Source organism: Phyllobates terribilis, unplaced genomic scaffold (assembly GCF_046119375.1).
Source record: "Phyllobates terribilis strain yellow unplaced genomic scaffold, ASM4611937v1 Scaffold_2__4_contigs__length_985480577, whole genome shotgun sequence".
In the NCBI taxonomy this organism is placed as follows: domain Eukaryota; kingdom Metazoa; phylum Chordata; class Amphibia; order Anura; family Dendrobatidae; genus Phyllobates; species Phyllobates terribilis.
In genome coordinates, this window is record NW_027362762.1 from 41875094 (window position 1) to 41885138 (window position 10045).

Sequence of the window (10045 nt, forward strand, 5' to 3'; positions counted from 1 at the left end):
ATTCTCTGCTCTCAGGCCAGCTCCTCAGCGTTCTTTTCTGCTCTCAGGCCAGCTCCTCAGCATTCTTTTCTGCTCTCAGGCCATCTCCTCAGTGCTCCTCTCTGCTCTCAGGCCATCTCCTCAGTGTTCTTCTCTGCTCTCAGACCATCTCCTCAATGTTCTTCTCTGCTCTCAGGCCAGCTCCTCAGCGTTCTTCTCTGCTCTCAGACCTGCTCCTCAGCGTTCTTCTCTGCTCTCAGACCATCTCCTCAGCATTCTTCTCTGCTCTCAGACCATTTCATCAATGTTCTTCTCTGCTCTCAGGCCATTTCCTCAGCATTCTTCTCTGCTCTCAGACCATCTCCTCAATGTTCTTCTCTGCTCTCAGGCCAGCTCCTCAGCATTCTTCTCTGCTCTCAGACCATCTCCTCAGCATTCTTCTCTGCTCTCAGACCATCTCATCAATGTTCTTCTCTGCTCTCGGGCCATCTCCTCAGCATTCTTCTCTGCTCTCAGACCATCTCCTCACTGTTATTCTCTGCTCTCAGGCCAGCTCCTCAGTGTTCTTCTCTGCTGTCGGGCCATCTCCTCAGCGTTCTTCTCTGCCCTCAGGTCATCTCCTCAGCGTTCTTCTCAGAGTTGCTTTCCAGTCTTAGACCTTAGTATTTTAATAGGAGCTGTCTTCATAGTTAACTCTTTAATGGGGTTTATGCTTTCAATCTTTCGGACACCATCTGCATGCTTGTGTTATAAATAATATAATCAGCGTTACTCACCTTCCCTGCTCCAGCACCGACTTTCTGCTTCTGCTCCAGTATTGTTTTTTTATTTTAAAGAGGTGACTTCATGTCTGACCGCTGCAGCCAACCACTAAACTGAATGCCTCATGATGACTAAACCAGCATCAGTGCTGAACTCAGTGATTGGCTGCAGCAATCATATGCGCTACAGATATGACGTCCCCGGTGCTGCATTTATAACAAGGCATACTAGGGCACAAATGATATAAAAAAATTATAACACTGCCCTTTTCTCCCATTAAAAAAAAATAAAGAAAATAAAAAATAGACATATTTGGTATTGTCCCGTCTATGCAAGTCCATTCTATAAAAGTATAAAATTAATTAAGTAAATGCTGTACAGAGACAGAAAATCAAAATTCCAGAAGTGGCAGTAATAATATTGGGATGGATGTACACTGGCATGTAAAAGTTTGGACACCCCTGGTCAAAATTACTGTTAATGTGAACAGTTAAGCAAGTTGAAAATTAAGTCATCTCTAAAAGGCCTAAAGTTAAAGATGACACATTAGGCCAAAAAAAATAAATATTGTAATTTTTTACATTCTAAAAATTACAAAAATAAAAATGGGCTGATGCAAAAGTTTGGGCACTCTTGGAGATTTTTGTGCTCAGATAACTTTGACCAAGGTTTCAGACCTTAATTAGCCTGTTAGGGTTATGGCTTGTTCACCATCATCGTTAGGAAAAGCCATGTGATGCCAAATTTCCAGGCTTTATAAAGATCCAGCCTCCTCTAACCTTGTGCCAAAAAACTGCAGCCATGTGTTCTTCTAAGCAGCTGCCTAGCACTCTGCCAATGAAAATGGTGGAAGCCCACAAAGCAAGAGAAGCTATGAGAAGACAGCAAAGCATTTTCAAGTTGCCCTTTCCTCAGTTCGAAATGTAAATAAGAAATGTCAGTTAACAGGAACAGTGGAGGTCAAGGTAAGGTCTGGAAGACCAAGCAAGATTTCAGTGGGAGCTGCTTGTAGGATTGCTAGAGAGGCAAATCAGAACCCTAGCAGACTCTGGAATTGTGGTACATTGTTTTACTGTTCCGAAACACTGGCCTTCATGGAAAAGTCATCAGAAGAAAACCTCTGATGCATCCCCTCCATAAAATTCAGCGTCAGAAGTCTGCAAAAGAACATCTAAACAAGCCTGAAGCATTTTGAAAACAAGTCCTATGGTTCAATGAGGTTAAAATAGAACTCTTTGGCCACAATGATCAAAGGTATGTGTGGAAAAAAAAGGGCAGAGAATTTCAGGAAAAGAACATCTCACCCACCATTAAGCATGGGGGAAGATCAATAATGCTTTGGGGTTGTGTTGCAGCCAATGGCACAGGGAACATTTCACGGGTAGAGGGAAGAATGGATTCAATGAAATTTCAATAAATTCTTGATGAAAACATAACACCATCTGTAAAAAAGCTGAAGATGAAAAGAGGATGGCTTCTACAAATGGATAATGATCCTAAACACACATCAAAATCCACAATATACAACCTCAAAAGGTGCAAGCTGAAGGTTTTACAATGGCCCTCACAGTCACCTGATCTGAACATCATTGAAAATCTGTGGCTAGACCTTAAAATAGCAGTGCATGCAAGAGGAGCCAGGAATCTCACAGGACTGGAAGAATTTTACAAGGAAGAATGGATGAAAATCCCTCAAACAAGAATTGAAAGACTCTTATATGGCTACAAAAAGCATTTACAAGCTGTGACAGTCGCAAAAGGGGGCGCTACTAGGTACTAAGAGATAGGTCAGTGGACAAAGTGTGAGAAGTAGAGTCCACCTTTACAGGCACGTGTGCAGCGAGGGGGCGATGTTCGTGACTACCATCATACTGTATAGGGATAGTGTAGGACTCATAATATTGTGTGGGGGACATGGGCACCATTCTCTGTGTGGGAAGCTAAATGGGGGCATCATACTGTATGTGGAGCTGTGGGGACATCATACTGTGTGTGTGTGGAGGGTGGGACTGTGTAGGGATTAAATAACTAAATACTTGAAAGTTAAACCCCTCCCTGTTCTGTGACATCCTATTACACAGTGGCAGAGATGCACTTAAAAGAGTTCTCCGGTGAAAACATGTTATCAACTATTCACAAGATAAGTGATAACTTATTATTTGGTGGGGATCTGACTGCTGAGACCTGCACCAATGGGCAGAATGTGGAACTTTTATCCCCGTTATGGGTGCAGCATGTTTGACCGCTGCTCCATTCATTTGCTATGTGGCTGCTGAGTGCAGGGTCAAGCTTTTTCTAGCAGTCCCACAGAGAATGAATGGAGTGACAGTCAGACATCTGACTTGACATTCTATTTTGAAACAAGGATGAAAGTGTCCCGTCGGGGATAAACACTTTGCATTCTTCCGATCGGTGAGGGTCTCAGTGTGTGGACCCCCACAGATCAATAAGTTATTACAAAATTCTGTGAATAGGTAATATTCTTGTTTTCACCAAAGAACCTTTAATACAAACCATCTTAATTGTATATCACAGTTATAGCGTAGGCACAGTAAATAAGCACTGTATTTTATAGTTAACACTCCACTCTAACGGGGATAATGCCTAACAGTTATTTGCATATAGCTGTAGTGTGGATTCCTCCTAGATTATGTTCACAGATTTTTTACTTGGATTTTGGATCAGTTTCTGCTGCAAAAAAAAACAGTTTGTGTTTTTTATATGTGGATTTTTCTGCTTGAAAACATGCTAATTGCCAGCATCTGCCATTAGGAGACCTGTAGGGAGTACTATGTTCTGTGCAAATTATTAAAAGGTACTTCCTCGGCTCGACTGACTGGTCTCTCTCTAGACTCAAATTGGGTGAGAACTGCCATCCAAACAGAGCTTTGGAAAGACCAAATGGACTCTTCTCCCTGTACCCCTGGACTCTTCTCCCTGTGCCTTTGAAGAGGGGAGCACACGGGGCCGCTACCATCACAATGTGTGCCGGAACTATAAGCTGAAAAACAGAATGGACAGCACCTCCAAAAACATACGTTGATCTAATGCCTCTCGGCAAAAATATATAAAACTAAACATGAGGTTCTTAGTTTAACATTCTGATCAGACTTTATGAAGCCCACTGCCACGTCACAGCGAACCTCTTAGTGGGTCCTAACTTTCCTGCCTGAACAGGAGGGCAGGTTAGGGCAGGCGGCCTGGTGCCTCACAGACTCAAAGTCTTGCAGCATGAGTGCTGTGAGGCACCCGGCCGTCCGCACTGCTGGTGCATTGTCGCTGTGGTGGTGGTTGGCGCATTGTCGCTGTGGTGGTGGTTGGCGCACGGCTCCGCTCCCGTTCAGGCAGGAAACGTTAGGACCCACTACGAGGTTTGCCGTGACGTGGCAGTGGGCTTCATACAGTCTGATCAGAATGTTAAAATAAGAACCTCATGTTCAGTTATATATATTTTTGCCGAGAGCCGCTTCACCGATGCCTCCACCTTGTGCCAGTCATTACACTGGTTACCCATTCACTACAGGGTCCAATATAAACTCATTGCTCTCACCCACAAAGCTCTCTACAGTTCTGCACCACCTTATATCTCCTCTCTCATCTCAGTCTATCGTCCTACACGTGCCCTCCGTTCCACAAATGACCTAAGGCTAAAATCCCCCATAATCCAAACCTCACACCTCCGTCTCCAAGACTTCTCTCATGCTGCAGCAGTTCTCTGGAATGCTCTACCCCAGACGATCCGATTGATGCCTAGCCCCGATGTCTTCAAGCGCGCTTTAAAAACCCATCTCTTTAAACAAGCCTACCACCTCAACTACTCAGTAAACTAACTTTCCCCTGTTCCCTCCTAAATACTATTCAGAATCTGCACCCTACTGTTCATCTGTTTCTACACCCTCCATGCACTCGATAACTGCACTCGGTAATTGAGTATTGCACTTTAACATACAGGCTCATGACCGGATCATACAGCTTTATATGATAATCCCGACTTATTATAATTGCCAGACCTGAAATAACAAGCACTTTCCACCTATTGTGTCCCCCCATTTCCTTGTAGAATGTAAGCTTGCGAGCAGGGACCTCACTCCTGATGTAACTGTTAAACTGTCTCACCTTGTATTGAATTTATTGTTTGTACATGTCCCCGCTTAATTGTAAAGTGCTGCGGAATATGTTGGCGCTATATAAATAAAAATTATTATTATATCAAATGTATGATTTTTTGGAGGTGTGGTCCATTCTCCTTTTTTTGCATTGCATGTGCCAGAACTATCTTTTCTTCGCCCAATGCCCCCTCTACTATTAAGGACTGAGACTGGAGTGTGTGCTGCATTGGAGGATTTGCTGTACTCACAGTAACACCGTCCCTTGGACTGACACTGACTTCAAGCAAGACAGGAGATCGTAGATCTGGGTTAACAGACTCACTTTTACTGTGCAATTCTTCCGTACACAGTTGCAGTATACAGATCAAGACAAGTTCTTTGGTTAGTGAAGTACCCTTGGTAATGTGTGTTTCCAGTGTTTGCTCTAGTCCCTTCCTGAGACTCAACATCTTCTACATATTCTGGGACCCGGCTGAGAAACTCCCCTCTAGGGAAACAAAGGCCTAGCCTTGAGCAACTTTAACAGGCTATGAGCCTAGGACAATGCCAGCGTCCAGATTCTGCCTCAAATGTGTCCTCATTCTGTTCTGATAACTTGCACCAGTAAAACACTTCTTCACTGCTGATGGAGTCTGCTTTCCTATCTGCTCAGTCATTCTCCACACTCCGTCTCTCTATGTGAATGGGAACAGAACTTACCCGGGTTCTGTGCACTTGGGTCTTGAACCCAGGAATAAGGTGGCCTGACACAGACCTCCCCTAATGGCAGGCGTACACTGCCTAATGTTCCTCACTACTCACTCCCCTCCTAGACTAGACTGTCTGTAACCAGGAAATGCTTTTCTATAAAAACTGCTCTAATGCTGTAACTCCTCCCAGCTGATGATGTAACCCTTGTCCTAACTCTCTAGTGTCTAAGCAATGTAGTGCGGCTGAATCCCTATCTATTGTATAGTTCCCCCTTCTGGGCAAACCTCCCGCACCCCAGGGACGGCCTTAGGCAAAGCCTAGAGGAGAACCGGCATACAATAAATCGGCCATATGGATTTCACGGCAAACACTTTATCATAGCCACATAAACATATAACAAATATAAAACACTTAACAATCCCCCTTCTTGACCTGACGTCTTCATCATCCAGCAGCCTCCTACACTTTGACTCTTCTTGTATTTGGACTATGCCTCTTGTGCATGGACTCTTTTTCCTGTGCTCAAACTGTTTTACCTGTGCTTTGACCCTTCCTCTTGTGCCTGTACTCTCCTTCCTTTGCCTTAATTTTTCTCCTTGTGCTTGCACTCTTCTCCCTGTGCCTAGAAACTTCTCCATGTGCTGGGACTCTTCTCTTCCTGTGCCAAGATTCTTCACCTTGTGCCGAAAGCCTTCTCCCTGTTCCGGGACTCTTCTCCCTGTGTTGAGACTCTTACCACTGTCCCTGGATTTCCCCACTGAGCAAGGACTCTTCCCCCTGTGCCTGGGCTCTTTCCATTGTGCCTGGATTCTTCCCCCCTTTGGGTGGACTCTTCTTCGTCCTTGTGCCCCTGGACTCTCCTCCTTGTGCCTCTGGACTCTTCTCCCTGTGCCTTGACTTTTCCTCCTGTATTTGGACTATTGCTCCTATGCATGTGCTCATTTTCCTGTGCTCAGACTATTACTCCTGGGTTCAAACTCTTTCTCCTGTACTTGGACTCTTCCTCCTGTGCTTGAACACATCCTCCTGTGCCTGGACTCTTTTCCCTGTGAACTGACTGTTCTTCCGGTTCTTATGAGTAATTTTGCCTGTGCCTCTGAACTTTTCTTTCTGTGACTCTGGACTTCTGTACCTGTACTCTTCTCCCTGTGCCTGGACTTTTGTGACTGTGCCTGGTTTCTTTCCCCTGTGCGTGGACTCTTTTAGCTGTGCCTGGGCCTTTCCCCTGTGCCTGGACTCTTCTCATTGTGCCTGGACTCTTACCCCATGTGCCTGGACTCTTATCCCATGTGCCTGGACTCTTATCCCATGTGCATGGTCTTTTCCTGGCTCCTGGGCCTGGACTCTTGTTCCTGAGTATAGGCTCTTCTCCCTGTGGACTGGCTCTTTTCCCTTTTCCTCTGGAAACGTATTCCTTTGCCCCTGGAATCTTCTTTCTGTACTTCTGGACTCTTGTACCTTGACTCTTCTGGTTGTACTTAGAGTCTTCTCGCTTTACCTGGACTCTTTTATCTTTGTCTGTACTCTTCCCCCTATGGCCCTATGGCTGTACTCATCTTTCTGTACCCGGACTCTTCTCTCTGTGCCTGAACTCTTTCCTTATGCCTACACACTTCTACCTGTAAATATTTTCCTCCTATGCCTCTGGATCATTCTGTACTCCTGGACATTCTTGTGCCTCTGGACCCCTGTACCTGAACACTCCTGGCTGTGCATAGACTCCCTATGCTTGGAATCTTCTGGCTGTGGCTGTTCTCGTGCCCCTGTGCCTGGACTCTTCTGGTTGTGTCTGGACTCTTCTCCCTTTGCCTCTGGACTCTCGTACCTAGATTCTTCTGGTCTTACCTAGACTCTTCTCCCTTTAACTGGGCTCCTTTCCATGTGCCTAGGCTCTTTCTCCTGTGCCTACATGCTTCTGGCTGTACCTGGACTCTTCCCCCTTTGTCTGGATTCTTCTACCAATGAATGGACTCTTATGGCATGCCTTTATAGTCTTCTCACTATACCTGGACTCTTTCCTGCGCCAGGACTTTTTTCTTTGCTGGGCTCTTTCCATACCTGGACTCTTCTCCCTGAGCTCAGACTCTTCTCCCTGCACCTGGACTCTTTTCAGTGCCCGAACTATTCTCCCTGTACCCAGACTCTTCTCCTTGTACCCTAACTTTTCTCCCTGTCTCGGGACTCTTCTCCCTATGTCTGGACTCTGTTACGCTCGAAGGTGGCGCACGTGGTTCGTGGACCCACTGTGTCACGGACCGGAGCTACCCTGGAGGGGCGTAACTAAGCAGCTAAATTGGTGTTTGCTGGAGCCTCTAGTGGTGAGGTCAGACTTGTTCAGCAGGTAGCCGCGTGGTGCCACTCCAGGGCAGCGTCCGGCAGTAGCAGCTGACCCCAGGGACCAGGGATGTGACTACAGATTTTCAAACAGGGCAGGATGGCCACTTGGGACAAGTTCAGACTGTGCGGGCAGGATGGCCACTGGGACAGGTTCAGACTGTGCAGACAGGAAGGCCACTGGGGACAAGTTCAGACTGTGTAGACAGGACGGCCACTGGAACAGATTCAGACTGTGCAAAAAGGTCTCGGGATAGCAGACAGGTACCGCTGATGCGGTTTCAGGATACGGACACTGCCAAAGCAGTCACAGGAACCGGACCATTGAACCGGATTCCTCCACAAGACACGAAACGTTCAAAGTTAGTGATGAAGAGTCTCCTCTCTCACCTAGAGAAGCTTCACCCACAGGCCCTAGGTTTAGGAGTTTAGATCTCTTAAGACAGACACGAATAAAGTGCTCTGCGCTACCGCAGCCAAAGCACACTCCCTTGGCACGAGCACTTTCTGGCTGCCTCTCTGCCAGCTTAACACAATCGACCTGCATGGGTTCGTCCAGGATGGTTGTTTCAAGAGGCCGTGGAAAGAGCTGTCTTCGGAGCCAGGCGTTCCAGTCTCCTTTCACGCGTGATTTCTTTGGTCCACTCTTGAAACATGAGGTCGATTCGGACTGCCAGAGAAATTAATTTGTCTAGCGAGGTTGGGATGTCATGTCCTGCCAACTCATCCTTGATCCTTCTGAATAATTCTTCCCAGAAGGCGGCTGCCAAAGCTTTGTCATTCCATTCAAGTTCGGAAGACAAGGTGCAGTACTGGACGGCATACTGACTGACAGACAATTCTCCCTGACGCAGTCTGAGCAGGGAGGATGCATTGAAGGAAGCACGACCAGGTTCATCGAAGACCTTCCAGAAGGCCACCAGGGAGGCCTGTAGGTCCATGGTCACAGGATCCCCTCTCTTCCACAAAGGGTTAATCCATGCTAATGCTTCTCCTGCAAGGTGGGACATCAGGAATCTCACTTCAACCCGATCAGTCGGGAACTGATGGGTCAAAAGTTTATAGTGCAGAGTGCACTGGTTCAAGAATCCACAGCACTGCTTAGGGTCTCCGCTGAATCATCGTGGAGCCGATAAGCGAAGTTTAACTCCTGGAGCATAGGTATGCAAGTAGGGTAGTCTCACCCGTAGCTGCGACAACTTGAGCTGGAGCAGAAGAAGTGGCCGTGGTCAGAGCATCCAACCAGGCATTTACAGTCCTTAAATATAACAACATTTTTTCTTGCTGATCACGCTGACAGGAGATTTCTTAATACAGGTCTGAGGCCAGAGGGATCTTGGGATCAGGGGGATCCATGGCCTGAGCAAACTGATATGCTCGAAGGTGGTGCATATGGTTCAAGAACCCACTGTGGCACGAACCGGACTTATCCCGGAGGGACGTAACTAAGCAGCTACCTTGGTGTTTCGCTGGAGCCTCTAGCCATGAGGTCAGGCTTGTGAGGCAGGTAGTTGTGCGGCAAGTAGCTGCCAGATGCCACTCCATGGCCACGTCTGGCAGTAGCAGCTGACCCCAGGAGTCAGGGACGTTACTACAGATTCTCAAATAGGGCAGGACGGTCACTTGGGACAAGTTCAGACTGCAGGCACGACGGCCACTTGGGACAAGTTCAGACTGTGCAGAAAGGACGGCCACTGGGTCAGGTTCAGGCTGATGCAGTTTCTGGATACGGACCCCGCCCAAGCAGTCACAGGAACAAGTACAAACTATACTGGACTAACGGGACAGAGGATACGGGAATAAGTTTAACAGACTAAGGATAAGGGACTTGGCAGCATACAGTTGAACACACCAAACCACCTAACATTAATTATAGGGGTTGCTCAGGCACCTACCTATTGCGGAGGGTGCCTTTTATGCAAGATGCCTCCCAGCTATTGTCTGGGAGACACCTTGCAGGTGAATACTTTAACTAAATGCCTCCCAGCTGATAGATGGAGGTATTTACCATTTGCACGGGCTGCCCCTTTAAGATCAGGGGAGCGCACACACTAGGTGTGTCGCCGGGACAGAAAGCACGTCGGGGAACAAGCCGAGGGCCAGGGCGGTAAGTAAGCCAACGTTCCTGCATGGAGGGAGATGGGGACACTATGCAGGGGCGCCTGCGCGCT

The 10045-nt window shown here is 47.0% G+C and overlaps 1 protein-coding gene across 2 annotated transcripts in view; it reads right to left on the reverse strand.

The window, feature by feature from the left end:
- The window catches only part of PLEKHB1 (pleckstrin homology domain containing B1), a 112969-nt gene extending 107283 nt beyond the window's left edge, over positions 1 to 5686 (reverse strand). For both annotated transcript variants that reach the window (XM_073661277.1, XM_073661274.1), the window contains exon 1: positions 5550 to 5686. The gene's annotated coding sequence lies outside the window, so the exon portion shown is untranslated. The remainder of the gene's footprint in view (positions 1 to 5549) is intronic.
- Between the last annotated feature and the right edge of the window lie 4359 nt (positions 5687 to 10045).